At 55.7% G+C, this 26,447-nt stretch overlaps 1 pseudogene; it reads left to right on the top strand.

The window, feature by feature from the left end:
- The first annotated feature begins 2,780 nt into the window (after positions 1 to 2,780).
- LOC119093622 (acid phosphatase type 7-like) lies at positions 2,781 to 24,494 on the top strand (annotated as a pseudogene).
- The last annotated feature ends 1,953 nt before the right edge of the window (positions 24,495 to 26,447 follow it).

Raw genomic sequence — 26,447 nt, 5'->3', positions numbered from 1 at the left:
AAAAACATGGAACTGGAGTCCATGTGACAATTATTGGACCACCCGCGGCGATCAGGCATGTCGTTGCATCAGTAACGGTTCCTGCACCGAGCCGGGGCCAACTGCGTGGGTCAGAAGGCCCCCGCGTCAGGGAAGGGAACGTGATACGACATTTCCTTCTAACGGCCTCCGGATCGACCAGGAGATCCCGCCCCGTGTCGCCAGAATGGCAGCCAGAAGACATTTCGCGATGTGTTGGAGTGGCCCCTCAGCCCTTGGCTGGAAAAGATAATGTGCCCCTCGTGTTCTATTCAAGGGCCCCTTGCCCGGAAGGAGATAAGGGTTCTTATCATTGTTAAGTAGAGTGGGGTCTCATTGTTGCTGAAGAGAGTGGGTCGAAATGAGTAAAAAGCAAACCAACAAGACCATCTCATGTTTACCTGAGCAACTTCATTTTCAGAATGGATTAGTGAAGCGAATTATATCAAAAGGTTTGAACATGCCCACCCGCAACCTCGGGAGCAAGGACAGCGATGACCTGGGTTGCAGCTTGTGTAAACCGAAAGGCATCCTCCACTGCCAGTGCCACCAGACAGCAGGCGCCGCCGTGATTAATAGTTACAGAAACACGGAAAAATGAAGTTTCTCCCCTTACTCTTCCAGTTCTATCACCAGATTCCAGCACCGCCTCGCGGTAATTTAGGGTGTCAATCCGTTCTTATCATCAGTCTAAAAATCGCACACATGAAAAATCGCACGCACGCCCAGGCTGCCTTCTAAATATAACATTTGATGTCCTGAAGCGTTTAAATGAGCTGTCTTACAAGCGTCGTTATTTTCGTCCACCAGTTGCCACGGCTCAGTATCAGCTGCTGGGCCGACGCTGCGCGGCCCTACGGAGACCTGCAAAGCCAGGCGTCGACGTTTTGTTTCTAATATTTGTGAGTGCGCATGCTTAAAATCACGTCAAATGATTTGTATCACTAATAAATTGAAGTGTTGAAAGGTACTTATTTCAGAAGTACCATCATTTTTGTTCATCAGTGGGCCAAGGCTAAAAGTTAGCTACTGGGCTAACGCTCCGCGAAATAAGGAGGACTGCAGCGCCTGGTGTCGAGACTTTCGTTGCTAAGATTCGCGAGCACGCATGTTAAAAACCGCGTTACATAAATTGCACCCCTGGTCGATTTTGACTGAATGTTGAACATTTCCAGACAAACATAGCTTGTCATATTGATACGCATTGTTAGCCACTCGATCTGCGCACAAATTTTCATTTTTAAGTTTTGATCAAACATATCGATCTACCATCTACCTTTGCGAATGTCCATAATGTTTGTGGAGCCCAGATAAAATATTCTGACACAACTTCTGAATGCTATCGTTTTAGAAAGAGCCCACTAAAACCGTTGCAAACCAAGGATGCCAGAGATTAATCCATGCGGGCCGTTCAACGCCTGTTTTATGCAGTTATGGACTTCAGAATACAAGCAGAATTAATCTCACGGCAGCTTCTGGTTTCTGTTCTGGTTACACAGTAAAAAGGCAATAAAACGAAAAATACCGTGTCCCTTGTTAACGTGCAAGCTATATCCGGGGATTTTTTTAGCGGGGGGGGGGGAGGGCTTCATCATAAGAAATGGCTTTTGTCAACCCTGTGTTCCCCCTTGGCAAGGCTTTGGCTACGCCCCTGCCTACACACAAAAACAGATCAAGTCGTCTAGGTTGAATGATGGGCAACCAAATGTCCGTTGGGCCAACTCATGCCTACGGCAGGCAGCTTCCCGGAGGCTTTTTGCTGCGGTGGTGGGGCGTAAGGAAAGATAATTCTGAAAAAGATGCTGTTGCAGGTATCCAACACATGCTTTGCACACCAATTACTGGCAATGCTGATCCAGAAATGTGTAACAAAGCAGCCATGCGATCAGTTCGCGGTCAGTCATTCGGAAGGACAGCCGTGCCAGGACAGTGGGCCGCCGACGGCGTACGGGAGCAGGGCTCAGATAAATAACATATGACGGAAGGGCATTCATTCTGTGGGTTGGTTTTCAAAGGAGAGCCTCCTGTTGTACGGCTTTTGTTACATTGTTTTTGGCAGTTTCAAGCTTCCTAATTCGTTTCCGCCTCAAATGCTGCGGCAAGTCTCATCTTTTGGAAACCAGCCCCGCGAAATCAAGGTGCATGAAAAATCTGTCCGGCTATGAGCCATCGATCCAATATCAAAATTCTCACTAGCCTATATCCAGGCCGTATTTTGGCACTTACCCTGTGGAGGCAGGACGCCTCCTCAATGACCCAAAATGCCTGCCCGCTCGTGGAATTTCGCCTCCCCAGAAAAGACAACATGGAATTCGATGAATTATCCTGGGAAGATGGATAGCCTTATTTGCCGAATGGTATAGATGAGTCGAATAGGCAAGAGTGTGCAACGGTGAGAAACAGCTCTAGATGCATATCTAGACTAGCAGTCATTACATTTGAAAGAGCAATAACAGCCTCCATCTGCATTCCCCCTTCCCCATTCATCGGGCTGCTTTCCAGAAAAAGTTCCTGAAGTACACCCCGAGCTTGCCGTCCAAAACATTTTGAAACGTTCCTACGTTTCATCAGGTTGATCCCGATGTTAAATGCATGTAGATTCCAAACATCAGATTTTTTATAACACGTTTTTAACAAAACCTTACAAAATATCGCTGCAACGCACCTGATCGACGTAAACAAAGAGAATCGCCTGTGAAACCCGCCTTATCGCAGCAAAGCCGGCCCGTGACGGACCAGTGACAGGGGCTGGCGGGTACTGGGTCGGGGTTGTTGTGTTCGGGACAAAGAACATTGTACCGGTGTGTGCTCAACGGTTAGTATTAACATGTGATAAATTCAATGACTGCATTCTGTTTTCGTATTCAGACGGTTCGTGAACGTTGATTAACGGTGAGGTGTACTACCTAATTTATGGGTTTGGTTCAAACTTCGCTGCATCCTCAGAGCAGATTAAGACTGCGCAAAGCAAGGTTGCTTGCATACAGATGTAGACAACACACATTTAGGATTATGTCCCTGGTAGTGTTAGTTTCCCAGCTCCAGCTTCTACTTTGTTGACAATAACCACTATTTCCTGTTGTTATATTTCTTTCTTCAGATCCATGCATGCCCATTCCTTAAGGTTCTGCTTAAATTTTCGAATGGTTGATATATAAGCTACATTATTAAAAGGCTTGCCTCTAAATGATACAGTCAATGCTTCTGTTCTCTGACTTGATTAATTAGATTAAGGTTGGCCTGAAGTGTATGGTCAAGATTTTTCTTCAGCTTTATCAATTTACCCCTTCTTGGCAAGTAATTTAGAAGCCCATTGCGGCTTCCACATCTTTGGCAACACCTGATGGAGTTAATAACATGATGTCTGTTAATTCGTAACTTATTTTTCAGACAGCTGTTTTGAAGAAATTAGGCATCAGAATGCTTCCCCTCAAGCTAAGATGTCTCTTTTTGGCAATGCTGTGTCTGTGTGAAGCAACGGACAAGTACCAACCAGAACAGATACATCTCTCATATGGAGGTTGGTATATGCTTTAGTATTTGTGGCTGCATGGCTGGTGTTTGTATTCACTACTTGTCCATCCTGTCATGCTACTATGGTCTGTTACCAATTTAATAGCTCAGGAGTGCTTGAAAGCTGAAAGAAGGATGCTAAATTCAAAGAATTTGGGATCAGTGACATTGCTACTGAATTTCACCACCATTGGTCCTGGGTCCATGTGCTGTTCTTTGCTTTGGGGACTGTCCTCTGCCCTCATGTATGCCATCCACACAAAATGTGGTATGCACAGTGCTCATCTAAATGTACAACCTTCTGAAGCAACAGCATTGGCAGCTTAGCCCGGTGAAAAAGCTGATAGATTTTTTTATGTACATTGAAACAAAATGCTCCATGTGGAGAGTAGCAGTGAATGTTGAATAAGGAAAGAATGTAAGAAAATGGTTCATTTGTTATAGCCAGCACCACAAAAAGTCTCCACGGCACCAGCCGGAACTGTAATTTGGGAGATGTGAACAGGCAGCTGGGCATTTTGTGTCAATTGGGTGCAGTGAAGAGCAGCAAGTTGTTCCAGCCATGCAAGCACAGGCCTTACTTACCTGACATGTCTTCATGCTTAGGAGACCTGCTATTGTAAGTCTAGCTTGAACACACCTTTGGATCATAAGTTTCACTCCAAACTATGTTGAAGAGATAGTGACACTGAAAACAACACTCTTGGCCTTTAAAATTATGTTGAAAACATGAACTTGCCCTGGGTAGTCAAATCAAGAGTCACCAGGATCACAAAGATAATGGTTTAGCACTGTGAAGTGCAGAATTTTATCATTGTGCTGATGCATTTCAGTTGTATGAAGGCATCCTTGCACGAACCAAGCCAGATCTCGGTACGTTATGTATGTGTATGCCATGCACCTGTGCAAGAGAGCACAAATGGGACCAGAACACCCATTGGCACTATCAATATTTTGGTGTACTTGCTAGAGTTTGTTGTACAAACTATGAAGAACGGGAATGAATGGTGCAGCGCATCCGTTGGTAAACTCAAGACTGCCGAAGCCAGTGTATGGCTAGGTTAACAGACTGCATACAGCACATGCTTTGATGTGAACAAGAGTGAAGATATTGGTGCTGGTAAGATTGGTGTTGTGCTCGCGTTCGTCTTTCGTTTTCACTCGTTCAAAGTCAACATCGGTCTTCGAAAATTTCTTGTCATTATTCCAAACACCAAACCAATCTCCAATCTCAGCAAACCGCACGCACCCGCACCCTCCGGCCGCCATCCGCTAAACCCCGCGGTGCGCGCACTACCCCGTGCCCCCGCGGAACTGCTCAGCTGATCACACACATCCACGGTCCCGGAACTGCTCAGCTGATCACACACTCCCCTGCCCGCCTGAACTGCTCAACTGATCACACACTCCCTGCCCGCCGGAACTGCCCAGCTGACACACACTCCCCTGCCGCCGGAACTGCTCAGCTGATCACACACGCCCTTTGCCCGCCGGAAGCTCAGCCGATCACACACTCCCCTGCCCGCCGAACTGCTCAGCTGATCACACACTCCCCTGCCCGCCGAAGCTCAGCTGATCACACACTCCCCGTGCCCGCCGGAACTGCTCAGCTGATCACACACTCCCCGTGCCCGCCGGAATGCCAGCTGATCACACACTCCCCTGCCCGCCGGAACTGCTCAGCTGATCACACACCCCTGCCCGCCGGAACTGCTCAGCCGATCACACACTCCCCTGCCCGCCGAACTGCTCAGCTGATCACACACTCCCCTGCCCGCCGAACTGCAGCTGATCACACACTCCCCTGCCGCCGGAACTGCTCAGCTGATCACACACTCCCCTGCCCGCCGGAATGCTCAGCTGATCACACACCCCCCTGCCCGCCGGACTGCTCAGCTGATCACACACTCCCCTGCCCGCCGGAAGCTCAGCTGATCACACACTCCCCTGCCCGCCGAACTGCTCAGCTGATCACACACTCCCCGTGCCCGCCGGAATTGCTCAGCTGATCACACACTCCCCTGCCGCCGGAACTGCTCAGCTGATCACACACTCCCTGCCCGCCGGCTGCTCAGCTGATCACACACTCCCCTGCCCGCCGAACTGCTCAGCTGATCACACACTCCCCTGCCCGCCGAACTTGCAGCTGATCACACACCTCCCTGCCCGCCGGAACTGCTCAGCTGATCACACACTCCCTGCCCGCCGGAATGCTCAGCTGATCACACACTCCCCTGCCCGCCGGAACTGCTCAGCTGATCACACACTCCCTGCCCGCCGGAAGCTCAGCTGATCACACACTCCCCGTGCCCGCCGGAACTGCTCAGCTGATCACACACTCCCCGTGCCCGCCGGAATTGCTCAGCTGATCACACACTCCCCTGCCCGCCGGAACTGCTCAGCTGATCACACACACTGCCCCGTGCCCGCCGGAATTGCTCAGCTGATCACACGCTCCCCGTGCCCGCCGGAACTGGTCAGCTGATCACACACTCCCCGTGTCCGCCGGAACTGCTCAGCTGATCGCACACTCCCCTGCCCGCCTGAACTGCTCAACTGATCACACACTCCCCGTGCTCGCCGGAACTGCCCAGCTGATCACACACTCCCCGCCCGCCGGAACTGCTCAGCTGATCACACACGCCCTTTGCCCGCCGGAACTGCTCAGCCGATCACACAGTTCCCCTGCCCGCCAGAACTGCTCAGCTGATCACACACTCCCCTGCCCGCCGAAGCTGTTCAGCTGATCACACACTCCCTGTGCCCGCCGGAACTGCTCAGCTGATCACACACTCCCCGTGCCCGCCTGGAATTGCTCAGCTGATCACACACTTCCCCTGCCCGCCGGAACTGCTCAGCTGATCACACACTATCCCCGTGCCCGCCGGAATTGCTCAGCTGATCACACACTCCCCTGCCCCGCCGGAACTGCTCAGCTGATCACACACTCCCCGTGCCCGCCGGAATGCTCAGCTGATCACACACCTCCCCGTGCCAGCCGGAACCTGCTCAGCTGATCACACACTCCCCGCGCCCGCCGGAACTGCTCAGGCTGATCCACACTCCCCGTGGCCGCCGGGACTGCTCAGCTGAGCCCCGACCCGTTACAATTGGTATCGATGGACTAGGTGACCTAAACTCGTGCGTAACCGAGAAGGGAGGGTGTAAATGTTGGTACAGGAATAACGAAAATACTGTGAAAAGGGGCCAAGTGCTGGAAGTTTGTCACTAACTCCTACGTTTTGAACATGGGGTAAACACAGTCAGTTATGGTTGAAATGTTCGATAGTGGAAAGTATGCCAACTGGCACAGGAAAGTGTTCATTTGCTAAGAAAATGTGGATCTTGACCACTGTGGCCCAGCCTAGTGTGTAATCACTTGGTCTAACTGTATATTTGTGTCAGCATTGCTGCTTAGTGTGCATATTAAATTAAGAACGTCGCCCGTTTGCTGAAAGGAAACACCGATAACCGATGCGTAGAAAGAGCCTAGCGCCCCCAACATGCGCCGCGCCGAAGACACTGTGGCACGTGCCTGGAGCGTAGGCGGTGAGCGCTGCCTGCCATTCCAGAGGACCCGTCTCACATGGTGGTCACGTGGAACACGGGTGAGCTGGTGGCCTCGGAGGCGTACTTCGGCGAGTCGCGGCTGCACACGCAGGTGGTGGGCAATGCGAGCCTCTTCACAGACGGCGGCGTGCTGAAGCGCGCCCAGTACGTGCACCGGGTCAGCATGGGCCCGCTGAAGCCCGGACACCAGATACGGTGAGTGCCCCGGGTGTGACGTCACTGCCGGCGATGGTGGCTGCCAGGGGCTCTGGCGTCACCAGCTGTGCTGTGTAGTACTGAATGGGGTAATAGATGGGTTTGTATATGTTCGTCGATCGGTCGGTTAACCAGGGCGGTCCTTTGTGTCGCAACAAGGACTCGAATATCGCCCTAGCCAGCGTCAGTGACACTGCCGTTGCCCGTTAAGTGCGGCCCGGCAGCTTACTTCAAGCGGCTCTGTTCCGCAGTGTATCAGGTCGGCAGCGACGCCGGCTGGTCGGAGGTGTTCACCTTCACCTCGATGAAGGCCGGCGTAGCGTGGAGCCCGCGCCTGGCCGTCTACGGTGACCTCGGTTCACTGAACGCCCAGTCACTGCCCAGGTCAGTGGCCCCGAGTCTGCCCGCCCCGGCGCACGTCGCTGACTCTTGGACTGGCGGGGCACCGAGGTTGACCCTTGACCCGAGCGTAGTGATCCCCGGTCGGGCAGTTACCCGATCCGTCGTCCCCTGTCGGGCAGTGCCCACTGTCCAGGCCTGGCGCGTCGGGGCAGGGAATACACCCGCTGTTGGTCACCTGACTCCAAACAGACAGACCCGTCCCCGTAAGCTCAATATTTTGTTGTCAGTTTTAGAGTGTTGCAATGCGGTTGGACATTTCTCAAGGCATCCGGTTTTCCCACTCCTTCGCGAGCTCGGACATGTGTACCTCACGTGAGCGTGTCCTGTGCGCCGTACGCGTGCCAGGAGCTGACTCGTCTGCACCGCAGACTGCAGCGTGAGGCGCAGCAGGGCCTGTACGACGCCGTGCTGCACGTCGGCGACTTCGCCTACGACATGGACACGGACAACGGCGAGGTGGGCGACGAGTTCATGCGGCAGCTGCAGCCACTGGCCGGCTACCTGCCCTACATGACCTGCCCCGGCAACCACGAGCAGAAGTAGTGAGTAGTGCGCTGTCTGGCGCTGAAAACCACGGCTGGATGTAGTGAGTAGTGCGCTGTCTGGCGCTGAAAACCACGGCTGGACGTAGTGAGCAGTGCGCTGTCTGGTGTAGTAGGCTTGAAAACCACGTGCAGATGCCGTTGGCAGCACGCCGTCTCGTGTTGAAAACGACGGGCGGATGCAGGGAGTGGTGCACTGTCGGGCAGTAGAAACTTCGGCAGATGCAGTGCGTAGCGCACCCTCGAGCGCCGGCAGGCCCGGGCGGATGTCATGCAGTGCGCAGCGTCAACCCAACATGCTGTCAATGGTAGGCAGGTGCAGTGTGCGCGCGCCGCGCACCCTCGAGCGCCGGCAGGCCAGCCGGATGTCATGCGGTGCGCAGCGTCAGCCCAACATGCCGTCAGTGGTAGGCGGGTGTAGTGCGCGCGCTGCCTGGTCTGTCGCGGCGTCGTCGAGCCACGTGTGCAGTGAGTGTCCTGGTGTCTGGCGTCCTGGCGTCTGGCTCGGACAGCCGCCGAACCGTCGGCTACCGACGTTGGCAGCTAGCACCGGATGTAGCGACTAGCACGCCTTCCACCTGTGTTCCCCTCCTGTTGTCCATGTTCGTGTTACAAGCCATATTTGAATAACGTTCTCATGAAGACCCCACTTTGCTGTGTTTCGCATCTGAACACCCATCCTGTTGTTCCAGCAACTTCTCCAACTACAAGAACCGCTTCACCATGCCTGGGTCCGGTGACGGTATGTTCTACAGCTTGACATGGGCCCGGTTCACTTCGTCTCTGTGTCATCGGAGTACTACTACTTCCTCAACTACGGAATGAAGATGGTGGCCAACCAGTTCAAGTGGCTGAAGAAGGACCTGGAGGTAACATTTGCAATCTGTTCCTCACATTGCAGTTACAGTGTGGTTTGCAATCTGTTCCTTCGGTGTTCAGGAAAGGTGGGGTCCATTCTCTGGACTGGATGTAGTTTTTTACATTACTACGGTACGTTGCACGGGACTCAGCCACCATACCTAGCATTATCTTCGAATATCCATCCCCCAGTCGCTTTAGACTTACGGCACGACGAGTTGATCTTCGTTTGCCGTGTTTTTGTCGGCGTGCGACTGCCTGCTTCCAACACCAGCTCGCGCGCCGGCCGTCCGCTCGCGGTGACCCCCCCCCCCCCCCTTCCGCCCTCTTCCCCCGTCCGCCGCTGACGGGACGCCCCCTGGCGGCGGCCGCAGAAGGCGAGCCGGCCGGCCAGCCGCGCCCTCCGGCCCTGGATCGTGCTCTTCGGACACCGGCCGATGTACTGCTCTAATACGGACAAGGACGACTGCACGCGCCAGGCGGACGCGCTCCGCGTCGGCCTGCCACTGCTGCGCGTGTATGTACCGGCCGGACGCGCCGACGGCAGCGCTCTCGCTGGTGGCCCGCGCGTATGTACCGGCCGGACGCGCCGACGGCAGCGCTCTCGCTGCTGGCCCGCGTGTATGTACCGGCCGGACGCGCCGACGGCAGCGCTCTCGCTGCTGGCCCGCGCGTATGTACCGGCCGGACGCGCCGACGGCAGCGCTCTCGCTGCTGGCCCGCGCGTATGTACCAGCCGGACGCGCCGACGGCAGCGCTCTCGCTGCTGGCCCTTGCGGTGGTCACGCTCTGGAAGGCTGTGTTTATCCGAGACACTGTCGGAAGAATCTATGGCTTATTCTTTTGAGCTTTTGTCGGAAATCGGCTGTTTCTGGCGTTTCTCCGATCGAGATTCCGTGTTTAAACCTAGCGCATTGCACCAGGCAACAGACATCGCTGTGCATTGCGAACAGCCGACATCCCGGGCTCTGGCTATCACGAACGAGATCACCTGCAGGAGGATGATTTACCAGCTGGCATGACGCACACTGGGCCATGACATCCCGGCACCGGCCGTCGTGCTCCGTCAGCTGCACCCGACCGTGCGCCGCCCGCTGACACCGCCCGCTGGCGCGCCCGCTGGCGCCGCCCGCTGATGCCGCCCGCTGATGCCGCCCGCTGACACGCCCGCTGGCGCCGCCCGCTGATGCCGCCCGCTGACGGCGCCGCTGACGGCGCCCGCTGACAACGCCGCTGACACCGCCGCTGGCGCCGCCCGCTGATGCCGCCCCTGACAACCGCCCGCTGACACCGCCCGCTGATGCCGCCCGCTGACGGCGCCGCTGACGGCCGCCGCTGACACCGCCCGCTGACACCGCCCGCTGGCGCCGCCCGCTGGCGCCGCCGCTATTCCGCCCGCTTACACGCCCGCTGGCGCCGCCCGCTGATGCCGCCCGCTGACGGCGCCGCTGACGGCGCCCGCCGACCTCCGCCAGGTTCGGCGTGGAGGAGCTGCTGATGCAGTACGCGTCGACCTGGCCGTCTGGGCGCACGAGCACTCGTACGAGCGGCTCTGGCCCGTCTACAACTACCACGGTGTTGAACGGCACGGCGGCCGACCCGTATCTGAACCCCGGTGCGCCGGTGCACGTCACCACCGGCTCGGCGGTGAGTGACGCGGCCTCGGCGGCCTGAGCGGGCCGCACTTGGCCACGTGGGCGAGGCCGGACCATCGCGTTGATGGGCCATTGGTTTTGCTGCTCGGGCGAGGCTCGCCTTTTATGGATTGCTGTCCTCAGTTAAGGGATTAAGACAGTTGCTGACAGGTGTTGTTTGCTGAAGGAGTTCCCTCTCTGACCCGGTTCCATGCTGATTTATTGCTCCGTTGTCTGTCATTGGTTCCTCCTGACCAAGTGAGCCCAGCTAGTGGAAGCTTTTCATATTGCAGGACAGTGTAAGGTGCTTGACTTTAAGTCTGGCTCCCGGCCCAGTATTTGCTAGAGCCACTTCGACAGTGTTCTTGTGTTGTGGACAAGGCGTCGCACCTGTTGTTTATTCATCAACCTAGAACGTTTGTAAGAACAGTGCCATCTTCTCATGGCCAACTAATGAACGTCAGCTATTGGACGGTACCAACGGTCTTTCAGCTTAAGGCTAATTGCTTCGGTAAAAAATGACGGTAAACGGACACTTGTATTTACAGTAATTATAAGTTTACCGTTGTTTGTATCAACTCATCTGGCTAGCGCTCGCTGTCAGTAGCCATTGTGTCTGCAATTGAACCAGAGGCTGGAAGCTGAAAGTTAGGATGGGGCCCAAGGTGGCTTTGGCCTTTATTTTGAACATTGCTTTGGCCTTTATTTTGAAAACTGACTTGTAAAAGGCTTCGCAGTTTTCCCGATGCTATTCGATTACCTCCCGAAAACATGACACAAACTGTTCTACCTCCCGAACATTTCTTCGGAAAGATTTGGGATTGTCTCTTTTGTTTTTGATCAAGTCGCCTTCTAGGGCAGTGCGCCTTGGCTCGCCGCCCGGCAGCGTTCCACAGCGTCACGGCACCGTCGGTGCCGGTCACGTGACGTGCGATGTTGGGTCGATGTGTAACAGCTCAAGGGTAAACTGACCTTCCGGCTCAGCAAAGAGACCCGGAACCGGCTGCAGGCTGCGACCCGTCTGGGTTGACGGTGCATTGCAACGTGTCTGCTGTCTGCGTTCAAAACCCAACGAAAATGACGCTGTCTCCTTAAAATTTGTCCGCCTGAGGCTGGATGCGAGGCCTGTCCCGTGGCTCGGTGCTCCGATGAGCGTGTCCAGCTGACTCGTGCCGCGACGTGCTGTGTACAGCGACGTCCCTTGCGCCGCCGCCGCCGCCGTGCCGCCGCGGGTCGTCCCGCCGCCACGTGCGCCGCTGGTGACGCGTCAGAGTAGCTGAGCTCGTGAACCGGCCCGGTGCCGGGTGTCTCTGGCCCGGTCGACTGTGGACCGGCTCACTAGCTCAGCCGGCGCGGCACCGGACACGGCGGCAGGGTAGCCGAGCTCGTGACCGGCCCGGTGCCGGGTGTCTCTGGCCCGGTCGACTGTGGACCGGCTCACTAGCTCAGCCGGCACGGCAGCGGACACTACGGCAGGGTAGCCGAGCTCGTGACCGGCCCGGTGCCGGGTGTCTCTGGCCCGGTGGACTGTGGACCGGCTCTCTAGCTCAGCCGGCACGGCACCGGACACGGCGGCGTGGTAGCCGAGCTCGTGACCGGCCCGGTGCCGGGTGTCTCCGGCCCGGTCGACTGTGGACCGGCTCACTAGCTCAGCCGGCACGGCAGCGGACACTACGGCAGGGTAGCCGAGCTCGTGACCGGCCCGGTGCCGGGTGTCTCTGGCCCGGTGGACTGTGGGCCGGCTCACTAGATCAGCCGGCGCGGCACCGGACACTGCGGCAGGGTAGCCGAGCTCGAGTCGCACAATTTTCGCCTGACTTCCTTTTGTTGCGTAACCTCACTTCTGTGCAGTCCAAGATGGCAATATCGAGATTGTGTTGTCTTGGTATTGAAGATAGATACAAGATACGCTATTTGGGCAGAATCGCGAAGTAGGCGAATTTTTTTCCAGGTCTGCTTTTCTTATGTGATTGTTATGTGTTCTTGCCATCAAACGCCCTGTCTATGTTTTCGGCTGCTTGTATTTCGAAAGGAGTGACCCAGCATACAATGGGGATGGCTGGATCACCAGAGTACCTATTCAGCCCATCAACTTGCCCAGGGCCCTATAAGCACTTAATGCAACTGTGTAGTGCTGTTCTCTTGTGCGATCTGGCCGGCTCACTTTGGGTCCCACGGATGTTGCGTCGATGACCACTCCCCGGTGGAAATTTGATAACCGCTTGAGAGTAATGGGCGATTTGAACGCCGAATGGAACACAGTGTTTGAGGTGTGGAAGAGGTGTTTGAACGGTTGTTCAGGCTCGAGGTGATACCGAAATTATCTATAGCACCATCCTAATGCAGAAGAGCGCTCTGCTCCCAGTCCAGGGGCGCTGGGTATGACGCCGAGAAAGGGCACACTGTGTGACCAAGTGATGTCAAAAGATCAGCTGGCAACTAGCCAAAGTGGAGCTACCTCTTGGACACACGTCACCGCCTCTCCCGCCTCCCCCACACCTTTCCGACACAGCCAGGACGGTCGTGCTGCGGTTTTGCACGGCCTACGGAATCCTCCACAGTCCTGTGTCGAAAAAGGCCGGGGACAGAACTGTCCGATGAAGCCGACCGGTCCGTCTTGTGTCGTGGGTTCAGGACACGTGGCTTGGCATGACATGACTCTAAAAAAAAAAAACTATCTGTGCAAGCCATCCGAATTAAACATCTCGGACCAAGCTCCTAAATTCACGAAATATTTCAAGACGGCGTGGTGGCAAAGTTTGACCAAGTGGTTTTGCAGGTCACCATTCACCATGCACTGTGACCTCATTCTTTGCTTAAATTCATGTACACTGTGCAGTACACAGTAGGCACCAGCATGCGCAGACACTTTAACATCACTTAAGGTGCAGCGTTAGGCCGTGGCGAACTGCGGCCGAGCCTGCACATTTCAACGTCCATCGTTAACGGACCACGACCGTCACGTCTGTCCCGGTGCACGATGTCGTCACGGTTCGACGCCGCACCATAGCTGGGGTCGGCGATGGCCGGTCGCCACGCCCCCCCCCCCCCCATTCCGAGAACGCGACACTCATCGCCGTGGCCGCGCTGTTGATGGATGACGTCACTGGCTGCGCTCGTGTGAATTAAGCCGCCTGCTCTATTGATACGCGCCTCGTGCCATGGTCTCTCATGTCCTTGGCTGTTCACGTGGGCTCCGTCGCTGGGTGGCCGAGGCTCCTGTCGCTGTTAACGTGAGTTCCGTCGCTGGCTGGCCGGGCCTCTGTCGCTGTCCACGTGGGAGCACTACAGTTATTAAAAATGAGTTCGCAGGTCGAGCAAGCTGAAGCCTTCAAATACCCATAGTTGGCCACTGCTTTTTTTACCACTGCTGGCCATTGCCTTCGTTTGCGTAAAAACTGTCAACTTTTACTTGTGCTACCGCTTCGCTAATAACGCACCGCAAAAGGTGTCTTACTGTTACCTAATACGCGCCCGGACGGCCGGTTGAATACCTTTTGCTCGTGTGGGGGCCAGTTCGACCCCCTGAGATCTTAGAAATTAAGTAGGCCAGAGATACCAAATTCACAGGGTGTGTTAGTCTGTGCGTGAACTCACATGTGTCACAATTTGAGGCTTCTAGGCCGTGACCTTCGGGTGAAATAAGGTCAAACACGGTCAGACTCCAGATTGGTGTTAAAAGGTTCCCAAGCCTTCTCATGCAACCACCGTGAACCTATATGCCTGTTTCATGGACAATGTCACTAGCGTTTATTTGAATTCAGTGACCTTTTGTGACGTTTTGGACGTCATAGTGTCCAAAATCATACTGCTTGTATATTTGCATTGCAATGAGCGTCAAGGAGAAAGGTAGGCAGAATGTTCCTAAAATCAAGTTGTTGACTTGAGTCATTTTGAGTCAGTGGCATATGCTGGCCTTAAAAAAGTCCAGGGAAGATTGTAATGCGGTTCCTGTTACCAATAAATTCAAAATAAACACCAGGAACTACCCCATTCAGCAAGCACTAGAGAAATAAAACAGGCTAGTTTTGACCTTGGTCTGACCGTTATTCCTGACCCCAGATCAATGACATTTGTTAAATCGATTGCTTTTTTGTCAAGGAGACTATCATATATATATATATATATATATATATATATATATATATATATATATATATGGCTTCGTCTAACACTCCGTCGTTGCATCAGCTTGAACGATTCCCTAGATATCGTCTTCGCTGAATCCACGGACCTACTTTGACCTTCTGTAGGTCAGTATCCTTACAAGGCATGTCTTAAGTTTTGATACTAAATGGTCCAGTATTCAGTTGTCTACATCTATGCAAAATTGGGCACGGCTATGCTGCGCCGTTCGGAAATCATTCCGGAAAGCCCTCCCGCCGGGATCAAATTGACCCCCGCCCCCACCCGAGCGTGTGTTGATAGCATGACATACAGAACTGTGAAAGATCTAGCTCGAAATGACGAAAATTGTAGAACACGGGGCAGCCATTGCATAGTTGCTTAATACATAGATAAGACAGTAGTAATAGCTTTATTCCTGGGAGAAAAAAAACAGCGGAATGGAGATGTGGATGGTTTGATATTTCGGCAACATGCTTTTATCGGAACAATTATTGTTTCGACACAGTTAAGGTCAGTGACGTATGCTGACAAGAAAAAAGTCCATGGAAGACGTATGACGCGGTTATGCTTCGATAAAGGCATGTGGGAAAATATCAACCCATCCACATCTTCATTCCGGTTTTTTTTCTCGAATGAGTAAGGCTATTACTACTGTATTATCTATGTGAATAATGCTCTTCGCAAGTGCGCTAACAACTTACAACGTACGTAGTTAAATGCAAGTAAATAGCTACATGTTGACGGAGCGTGTAAAAACTTCACCTCCCAAAAAGCTAAACGAATGTCTGGAAATTGTCACGCGGTTCGTAGGATTTACCTTATAAGGTAACTGGCTCACAGCAGGCCAGTCATGTCATGGATTCAGCGAAGGCAGTTTCTAGAGAATCAATCGGCTTAGCTCAATCTGATGCAACCACGGAGTGTTTGACAAATTCATCTATATCTGTGATGTTTTTTTAGGCAACACAGCAATCGAATTAACATTTCATTGACCTAGGGTCAGCAATGAAGTTTATGTGTGGTGTACATCGGCTTCCACATTTCGGTGATATTTGGAATAGTTGATAACTCAAACTATCCAGGCTCCCCCTAACCTTGGTAACCTTGATAACTCGGCCACCAAAGCTGTGCTCCTCTGGTTTATCGTATAATGTCGCGTCTGTCTTTTTTCCCACTCAGGACTGCAGAAGGCTTTATTTACGTACCGCACATTGCTATGATACGGCTGTCCCGGTACAAGTAGACCCTGTACAACAGAAGCACCAGCTGATTTTTCGGTGCCGGTCGGACCAAACAGCGCACCCGTCCCTGGACCCGCACCAAGCACCTCTCGACAACAGCATGTTCCCCTCCAAACGGTGGAGGCGGCACGCTGTCTCCCCGGCCTGGCGGCGCCCGCCGTCGGGGGCGCCCTGAGCGGCCACGTGCCGCCGCCACGGCGCCGTGTCCGGGCGGCGGCCGTGGGAGTCTGGCCACCCGGCGACGCGTGCCGAGCCGGGCCGCAGCACGCCCCGTGTCTGGCCAACCGGACCGGGCCAGCACGGTGCCTGGGTTTGACAGGGGGCGGCCCGCCTCGTGCAGGCAGCGCTGTGGAGCGGCCATCGCGCGCGTCGTGCTGGGTTGGTGCCCTGGCGACAGCGCCGCTGAACGGCGACTGTGGGGAGGTGCGATGGGGACGGAGGTGGCGGCATATGCTTGTTGACAGTCCGTGAGACTTTGCACTCATGTCACGCCCGCTGTGACGGACAACTGCTGGAAATTAGGACTCGTTGGGTCGGTGAGAGTGGTCGTTTTTATGGAGTCTTCTTCAGAAGCGCCGACAACTGCCATCACTCGGTACGCTCTGGTGGTGGAATTTCTGGACGTGCGGGATTTTAATTAGGTCGGGTGTTTCGTTACGGAGCTTAGATGTAAATGAACCGAAACGGCCTGTTTTTCTATGGCAGGGCAAACTCAAGGGACCAGGAAATGCCTGTGTATGGTTCTTCTCAGCCAGATCAGTTATGGCACGTTTCCATTCGTATTATCACTCGCTGTGTTTAAAATCTGCTACGAAAGACGGTGCCGTTTTTTCTTTCGTGCCCAGCTAGGGAGTTCATTTGTATTTTGTCAGGCGGTCCTTTGTGAGACGAATTCTCTGGTTATCACATGTACGTTGTCAGGCTCTTCGTCTCCCTAGAATTGGTCGATGAAAGGTTATTGCTTAGGATATCTTTATTGGGTGCCTGATGTCACGAAAAGGTCCCAATGTTGTTAATTCTGATTATGTTAAGCTGACAGTCACGTGTTTAGCTGACAGTCACGGCGCGGACGAGAGAGCGCGAGAGCCCGAGAACGCGAGACCGAGTTATTGGTTCGAACGTAGTCATGAAAAAATGTCAATGCACTCACGATGGGCATTTCACATTTACAGATATATCGCAGTGTTCACATTTGCCCGCTCTCGTATTTACGTGCACCGTCGTAGCAATGCTCGCGCCCGCGAACTTCACCAAGCATTGGCCAGTGTGCTTCAGAGGGCAATCGCTATGTCAATGCTGGAAAGTAGCGCCTGGGCCGCGGCACCAGTGCGCAGTGTTCAGTCCTCCGCCGAGGTGGGAACAGGTTGCCCTGGGGTCAGTCAACACTCGACACTAAACGCGGAGAGTACTGGCGGCCGGGCGATGTAATCGCCAGCATGACCAGCAGCCCAGCTGTACTGCACGCACTGTGTGTGTGGTGCACGCGGTTCGCGCGTGCGTACTGCTCGACCAGCAGCCCAGCTGTGCTGCACGCGGGTCGCGCGTGCGTACTGCTCGTCATGACACGAGGGTGGGAGGGGGAGGGGGTGCGGTGAAGGCGTTGCCGCAGACCGGCCCCGTTCACCGGCAGCAGTTGTGCAGGGTGCACGTCAACACATCGAAACATGGCCCTGGCGGCGGGTGCCGTCATTCGGCAGGGTTCTGGCGCCCAACAGGGCCCGGGGCCTCTGCGGAGGTCCGACTGTCGACTGCGACTGCCACGCTCAGTAATCTGCCAGGACGCGGCTGGCCCACACCCACGTGCCTCGGCACGGCGGGCCAGCACCAAGCGGCGTTCGCCGTGTCACCCTGGGGCAGCGGCGCGCCGTCCTCATAGCACGTCGCTGCCCAGCTGCGGTATGCCGCCGTGCAGGGCCACGTCGGGCAGCAGGTCCCGGGCGTCCCGCACCGCCTCGTACATGCTGGCGTCGTAGAAGTGCTGGCAGCCCTGGTCAGCGGAGCGGAGCAGCGGCTCGGTGACCTCGGCCTTCCAGGCGGCGGCGCGGCCCGGCGCGGCCGGCTCCAGCCTCGCCTGGCGCAGCACGTCGTGCAGTCGGGCATCGCTCACGTTCAGGCCCAGGAAGTCATACAGCATGTGGCCCACCTCCGCCGGGTGCTGCAACAGAGGACGGGGGGCTGGCGGGGCAGGCAGACGCGCAAGGTGCGGAACGTGGCGGAGCGGCTCATCGGCGTGAGACAGCACGAGCAGTGGCTGTGGGGCGAGAGCCGACTGCTCAAGTTTGTCAGGCAGACGAGACGCGAAACCGGCTCTAACACGCGCTGGACGGAGGCTGCAGATCGATGCACAGCGACTGAACTGAACGGTGACATGGCAGACGAGCCGTGGCGGTTTTCTCCCGGTCGGGACGAGCGCGGGAATCATCAGCGTCGGGATTCAAACGACAAACACACGTGAGGATGCAGCTCGTCTGTCGGTCCTCGGCCACCTCCGCCGTCATGCCGGCGCCACTCACCTCGACCAGGTGTTCGTACAGCAGCACGCGGTGGAAGCCGGGCTCGACCGCCTCGTGCTCGTCGCTCAGCTCTACGTCCTGCAGCATACGCGAGCAGAGGGCGCGTGCTGCGTGCTGCCAGTCGCGCTCCGTCTTGAGCGGCGGACCGGCGCCGCGCCGCCGCCGGCTGGCGAGCACGGCGCGCGGGTCTCGCTGCACGACCAACACCTTGAGCCGGCCGCGCCAGCGCGTCACCAACGACCGCACGTCGTGGAAGAAGGCGCGCACCACGTGCACCGACACGGTGTCGGCGGCGCGGCACACCCGCTCTAGACACGCCGCCACCGACACGTTGGCCGGCACGCAGTGACTGCGGAACACGGTGCGGAAGGCATGCTGGCGCCACAGGTGCGGTTGGTGGAGGCGCGCAGCGTTGGCGCTCAGATTGCAGCGCAACGTGTCATCCAGCAGGCGGAGGCCGTCGGCGAGCGGACCGGCCGCCAGCGGCTGGACGCCGCTGTGCCGGCCCTCGTCGTCCAGCGGCACCAGCGGCTGGTGGTGGTGTGACACGGCCGGCAGCAGGTTCAGCAACTCGGACGCCGCCGCGCCGCCGGCGCCCTCGTACGAGAGCACGAGCACGGCCGGTGGCGCGCGCCGGGCCGCTGGAGTCGGTGGGGGCGCAGGAGGAGGGGGGTGGGGCGGTGTCGGCCGCCGCGCCGCCGACCGTGGCCGGGCCGCGCGGAAGCGGTGGTCTGCGGCGAGGCGGCGCAGGACGGTGTTAGTGAGGTTACATTGTCCGACAGTCTACACAGCACTAATTTCATTGTTAAAAATCGCGCAGCTGGTGGGAGGTCCGTTCGTCGTCAAAGGGGCGACGCCAGTAGCTGACTAGGCTCTCTTGCCTTTAATGCCATTAGTCACGACAACGCGGTTTCATTTGTCCGTCACTTGGCACGGCCTGTGCTGCCCTCGACATGCCAGGATTACCGGACGTGGTTTCTCTAGGTATGGCATGGAATTTGAACACAATCAGTTTGCAAACCCTAGTTCTACGTCAGTCAGTTACTGTTTCTTTGTCGGAACAGTTTCGCGGGAGCGACTGTGCCCGCTGGCCCGACTACTCACGTTTACGCGTGCTGAGCAACATGATTGTGTTCACGATCACCAGCACGATCAGGATTAGGATCAACGCGTGCTTGCAGCTTGCGGTACATCGCAGGAACATGACGAGGCCAGGCCAATGCGGCGCTGTGGTGCCGACCGTGCTCACTAGCGTCAGTTCAGACGCGCGCTGGGCTGGAGGAAGTCCGACCGCATTACTGTCCTGGTGTCAAGTGTGTCGTCGATAAGCCAACAGCGAAAAAGTGCGCGGCACTGGCTGAGTTCACGGTGCGGTCAGTTTCTGCTCAAACAGCCACAGCTGCCGTTCGGCCCTTGGTGTGGTGGTCAGATGCAGGCCAAACGGTCCGGGGTTTGTCAGCCCGTGTCGTGGGAGCGCCGGCGCCTGGTCGCGCTCGGCCTCCTGGCGCCGCTGCTCGTCCTGTTTGTACTGGACGCACACGGTGCCGAGTAGCTAAGTAGTCAGGTGACGGTGGGGTGGAGTCTCGTCCAGCTGGAGCTGTCAGGTGACGGTGGGGTGGAGTCTCGTCCTGCTGGAGCTGTCAGGTGACGGTGGGGTGGAGTCTCGTCCTGCTGGAGCTGTCAGGTGACGGTGGGGTGGAGTCTCGTCCTGCTGGAGCTGTCAGGTGACGATGGGGTGGAGTCTCGTCCAGCTGGAGCTGTCAGGTGACGGTGGGGTGGAGTCTCGTCCAGCTGGAGCTGTCAGGTGACGATGGGGTGGAGTCTCGTCCTGCTGGAGCTGTCAGGTGACGATGGGGTGGAGTCTCGTCCTGCTGGAGCTGTCAGGTGACGATGGGGTGGAGTCTCGTCCTGCTGGAGCTGTCAGGTGACGATGGGGTGGAGTCTCGTTCTGCTGGAGCTGTCAGGTGACGGTGGGGTGGAGTCTCGTCCTGCTGGAGCTGTCAGGTGACGATGGGGTGGAGTCTCGTCCTGCTGGAGCTGTCAGGTGACGATGGGGTGGAGTCTCGTCCTGCTGGAGCTGTCAGGTGACGATGGGGTGGAGTCTCGTCCTGCTGGAGCTGTCAGGTGACGATGGGGTGGGGTCTCGTCCTGCTGGAGCTGTCAGGTGACGGTGGGGTGGAGTCTCGTCCAGCTAGAGCCCGCCCACTTCTGCGGCAGGCTCAGTCTGGGCGTGCGGCCGCACTGCCACCGCGTCACTCGCAAGCGCACCTTGCACGGGAGACACGAACTCCGCCGTCACTGTGGATGGACAGCGCCGACCGGGCGGGCTTCGGTGTCTTGTTGTCAGTGCCGTCGACGGCCTCGTTGTGGTCCGCGGACTGCGGTCTGGCGTCAGCGGCGTCGCTGCCGTCCGCGACGGATCGCGCGCGCCCGGTATCGACTGAAGCGCCGCGCCGACCCCGCCGCTGCCGCCGGCTCCGTTTCCACGATCATGCATCATTAAGTGGGAGCCGCCCCCTACCGTCTGGGCTGCGACCCCGACCCTGATGTTCAGGACCACCGCATGCACTGCCGCCAGTGAGGGACGCCTTTGTCTCGCTGTCCGGGCCGTGCCCGGCCGCTGTCGCCGATATGGCCGCTGCCCTTGCCGGCTCATGTAGCGTGTTAGTCACGCTCGACTGTGTGCGGCGTCGCCAGTAGTTACAGCAGGTGTGGGGTGCCCTTTATTACGTCATGGCCTTTTGACACAAATGGTGGTTCGGAAACCGTGTGGTTCGCCGACGCCGCCTGTGGGCGGGGCTGAGGGCCGGCACGGCTGGCGGGGCTCGGTGGTCCAGCTGGCGGGGCTCGGCGGTCCCAGCTGGCGGGGCTCGGTGGTTCGGCTGGCGGGGCTCGGTGGTCCGGCTGGCGGGGCTTGGTGGTCCAGCTGGCGGGGCTCGGTGGTTCGGCTGGCGGGGCTCGGTGGTTCGGCTGGCGGGGCTCGGTGGTCCGGCTGGCGGGGCTTGGTGGTCCAGCTGGCGGCGCCCGGTGGTCCGGCTGGCGGGGCTCGATGGTCCGGCTGGCGGGGCTCGGTGGTCCGGCTGGCGGGGCTTGGTGGCCGCTGTGCTGCGAGCCGACCCGGTAACCCGGGCGTGGTGTGTGGGGCTCCTACGTTCTCTCAGTGGCGTTCTCGAACGAACGCCCCCACCAAACTCGAGCCGGCTTACCGACACGAGCTGAAATCACCGGCGCTCGCTGAGAGCGGCAGGAGTGTGGGCGAGAAGGACATTACTCATCAGCTTCGCAAGAAGTAACAGTTCTGACTTTTTTCTTAGTTCAACGAAAGTTTGCAGTATTTTTTCTTTGGTCGTTTTTCTTACACTATTTTCTTCTATCTTTTCATGTTGCAAGTTATGCTCACCCACACAATCGGGGTAAGACATTTCCGTTTTGGATTTAAGGGCCAGTTTCTCCATTTCTTCAATAATTTCCACTGTGTATTTTACTTCTGCAGAATTTGGCTGAGTTTTTACATCGTTTTGTTTTGTTTAATGCTATAATAACCTATTTTCGTTCACAATGTGTTAGCGTTTATTGCGGTGCTGTCATCCATCTACGGCCGAAGTAGTTCTTCGACAGACTGAATAACTCAATAAGACCATATGAGACTGCAGAATCTGATTTCTATAAGAATGCATTGTTGAAAACATTCCAGTGTAGCGTAAACTTGGCCGCGTAGCCTTCGGTGCAAGGGGAACAGATCGGGTGTCAGCAACACAGCTCCGGCCAGCTTTTTTAACGTTAAATTTCAATCAAACTGGACTGGCATTCATTGCGGAGCATTTTGTGGTGGCCGGAAAGGCGGCTCAATGAGAATCGGGCACTTTTTTATGTTTTGTTTTTTTAGTTCCACCGGGGTTTTCCTATCCGATGAACGCGGTCACACTGTTCGTTACATACGCGCTCAACGGAGGATTCAGTACGGTTTGTCACCCTTGCGGGACGGTTCATCCGCTTGCGCTCATGTTGCACAGGTGGCACTTGTACACACGCTGGGACCACCCTGGTGTCGGGACTGTCCTGACTCCTGAAGCCTGTGAATCAGGAGGACTGCGACACGGAGTGAGGTGACATGGAGTGAGGCCGTACCCCCGGGAAATGCCAACGGACCGAAGGGTCTATTTAAATTCAGACCATGTTCGGGAACCCACAGCCGTGGGCTGGTGGCCGTTAATCCCGCGTTAGCGCGATTACCCCCAGCTGCTGTCACTTCCTAGGTAGAAGATGGTCGAGGACTTGATGCCTTGATGCCAGACTTACCGAGGACAGACTTGAACTACAGACCTGCCACCAGCCTTACACGCGCATTAACCAACCGCGCCACCGAGATGGCCGAAAACACTTCGCGCATGGTCAAAGTCACTGAGGCATCGAGTTTGCTGGCTGAATTATCAGGGCGTGCTGGCTGAGGCATCGGATGTGCTGGCTTAGACATCGAGTGTGCTGGCTGATGCATCGAGTGTGCTGGCTGAGGCATCAAATGTGCTGGCTGAGTTGTCAGGGTGTGCTGGCTCAGACATCGGGTGTGCTGGCTAGGGCATCAAATGTGCTGGCTGAGGCATCGGATGTGCTGGCTTAGGCATCAAATGTGCTGTCTGAGGCATCGGATGTGCTCACGACACCTGTGGGACGACAAATCGGTCACATTAAGCCCCAATCCTTGCATCTGCCCCGTCCGCGCCCGTCGCGCCCGCCCTGTCCTCGGCTGATGGCCGGAGCGGCCGATAGTGACCCCCACTGTGTCCGGTCTTCGGTGCAGGGCTGCAAGGAGCGGCACGACTTCTTCAACAAGACGCTGCCTTACTGGAGCGCCGTGCGCAGTTCCGACTACGGCTACACCGCCTGACTGTGGCCAACGGCTCCCACCTCTTCATCGAGCAGGTGTCCGACGACAAGGTGAGCCTGAGGAGGCCAGACGGCCCGAACTGAGCTGGTCGCGGCTCTGATCGGGCCATAAAAGTGCAGATGAATGTCGTAGGGCCGTGCTAGTCTTGATAGCTGATTGGTTGTGGCTCACACGCTCTTTTCTAACCGAGTCTCCGCTGCAGCCGGTACATATATGCTGTTTGGTGGGCCAGTGATAATTTAATGTACGTGATGGTCAAATTACCTCCTGTGTCTTGCATTTTGGCTGCTATGTTGAGGGGCTTTTCAGTTTATCTGGCGAGTGGGTTGGTGGGTTGGTTGGATGCTTTAGTGGTTTTCAAGAAAGTGCTTTAAAGGTGGTCTAAGGGTGGTAAAAAGTGTATGTCAGTGAAAAAGTGTTGAATAAGGGCTAGTCGTAGTCGTAAATTCCCCAGTTTAGGCGAATGCGTCGGTTGATAGGCTCTCAACGCTTGTTTGTTTGACCCAGTGCACATTTAGTTCCACCTAGCATGCATCTCATCTGCTGCGGATGTCTTGATTGGTCTGATGAAGCTAAGCGCGCAAACACTTCCGCTGTTGCACATACCGTGGGTTCCAGCGCCGACCAAATATGCAGAGGAAGGTCGCCCGGGCCCTGGTGACCCTTTTTAAAGCAGTGTTCCCGGCGCGCCCGCAGGATGGCGCTGTGATCGACAGCCTGTGGATCCGGAAGGAAGCCCACAAGCCATTCAGCCAGCTGCGCAAAACAGAGCGAGGGTATCTGTAGTGGCGCTGCTCCTCTGCTCCGTGGAGAGGCCGGCTACGGGGACGATCAGGGAAGGCCAGCCTGCACGTCTTGGCCTCCCTGTTTTCTGATTGCCACAGTGTACTGAACTCGCAGCAGGTGTACCCGACGGAAGCATCAATCTATTGAAGGACCTCGTATAATGATCTATTTTAGCCGTAGGCTCTGGTCAAGAGTTGAAGCAACGTGCATAGGTCCATATGTACCATACCCTTGTACTCGATCTCCCATGCAGTGTGTTTACCGATGTTTAAATCTCGTGTTTTATCACCGGGCTGATCGCGTATTTTGTCTGTGAACAGGCTGTGTCATTAATCCCGCGGGATTCGGCTTATACGGATGTTGACTGTGCATGAGGGTTGTAGCAGGACATGCGTCTCTCCGGGTTAATGGTGAAAATAACGGGTGTAGGCCGTCCAAAATAAATGTCCCACACATGCGACTACTGCGAAAGGTGGAGGCCAGTTCGGCGCGATATGGGCGCATGCTCTAAGACCTAACGAGATTTTTTCTTTATCTCATGTAGCCTAAAATCGTGTCGCAAACTGGATGTGACTACTTGCACAAATTTGTGAGCTTATGGACAATGATCGTAGTTGATGAGACTGAACTACGGTCTTTTTGTGTCATCAGTCGACATTTTATTAGAATGCGTGTATGTATAGGTGGTACGCTGTAGACTGGAACAAGCGTGGGAGTTCCGAGTTTGCTCCTGAAGCAACGGACGCGCTGAACGGCCCGCTGCACCACATGTGTGTTGCACAGTGGTGCATGTGTGCTGTTACACAGTCGTCTCCGCTTGTTCTCCGTCGTATGCGCCGACTCGGCCAGTTTGTTCTTGTCATGCACCAATTTAAAATGTGCGAGGCGACTGGAGTAACGGATAGGAAGAAGTCGCCTGGCTTGTTCTTCGCCAGATATATTGGTTTACTCTGCATGCAAACCGCTGTGAAGGTGTCATCGGTTGGCGCGGTGGCCGAACTACTTACCTGAACGATGACACAGCCGATTAGCGTACATATAGTACATAAAGTGCTCACATGTGTTGCACTTTGTGTTTTGCAAAGGTGACCATTAATCCCAGCATGCACGTATATCAATAAACATGCAGTATATCATATCAGTATGTTGTATATCAGCAAACAAACATTGGTCTCGGTGATCCTTCATAGCCCCAGCACTAGGGGTACCCTGGCATGGGAGCCTGCGTCGGCAAGGACCCCCTGAGCTGTCACACAACCCGTGCAGCCGTGCTCTCGTGGAACAAGGGGCGGTGACGACACCAAGTCCAACCGCAAGTGACGTAACTGATGCAGTTGCTCGCTCGCGGTGCCCGGAGAGCCCTATCCACCTTTTCGCCGACAACATTGGTGATGGGGTTTGTTCCTTCCGTCTGGATAGCAGGCTGTTGCCGCGCTGTCTATTTGGCCGAACAACGATGTCCGTACATCGCAGTGAGAGGACGTTACGTCAGATCACGTCACGCTCCTGAAAGTGTGACCGATTTTCCATTATCCTTGTTTTCCATCACTTTGCGCAATGTTTCATTTCATATCTATTTATTTATTTATAACACGTCAAGCTCACTCCAATTAGAATGTGGCTTTTACAGAGCCCGTGTCATGGAAATAAAACACCGTAGATCAGGGAGGCTCGCGCAAACACGTACACACGTAGGCACACATACGCAGAACGCACTCACATTCGCTTAAGTCATTTGAAGTAGGTGTCGCTATCCGTTATTGATCTGCCGCTGCAGGATATAACTATGCAACTCGCAATTGAATTGTGGAAGGCTCAGCTCGCGGATATTCTGCTGTAGTGCGTCGTAGGCGGTCACGGTGCGGTAAGCAAAACGCCGCCTTCCCAATTCAGATCTGATCACCGGCACATGTAACATATCCTGCCTCGTTGTGCGATGGTGAACATGACGTCTATGGATAAGGTGATCACATAGCGACTCCGGCTGGGATCTTGCCAGCATACGTTTCAGAAGTGTCAGTGTATGATATAAGAGCATGTTGTCAGCAGACACCCACTCGAGATCTAGTAAAACATCGCTCGCATGATCATATTTCCGACGCCCAGAGATGAATTGTGCCGCGAAGTTCAGCAGCTTCTGCAGTCGTGATGTTTGAGTAGTG

The sequence above is a fragment of the Pollicipes pollicipes genome, unplaced genomic scaffold, assembly GCF_011947565.3.
Source record: "Pollicipes pollicipes isolate AB1234 unplaced genomic scaffold, Ppol_2.1 Scaffold_4002;HRSCAF=4701_pilon_pilon_pilon, whole genome shotgun sequence".
In the NCBI taxonomy this organism is placed as follows: Eukaryota; Metazoa; Arthropoda; class Thecostraca; order Pollicipedomorpha; family Pollicipedidae; genus Pollicipes; species Pollicipes pollicipes.
The sequence above is the reverse complement of the archived record's forward strand: the minus strand, read 5'-3'. Positions and strand labels throughout refer to the sequence as shown.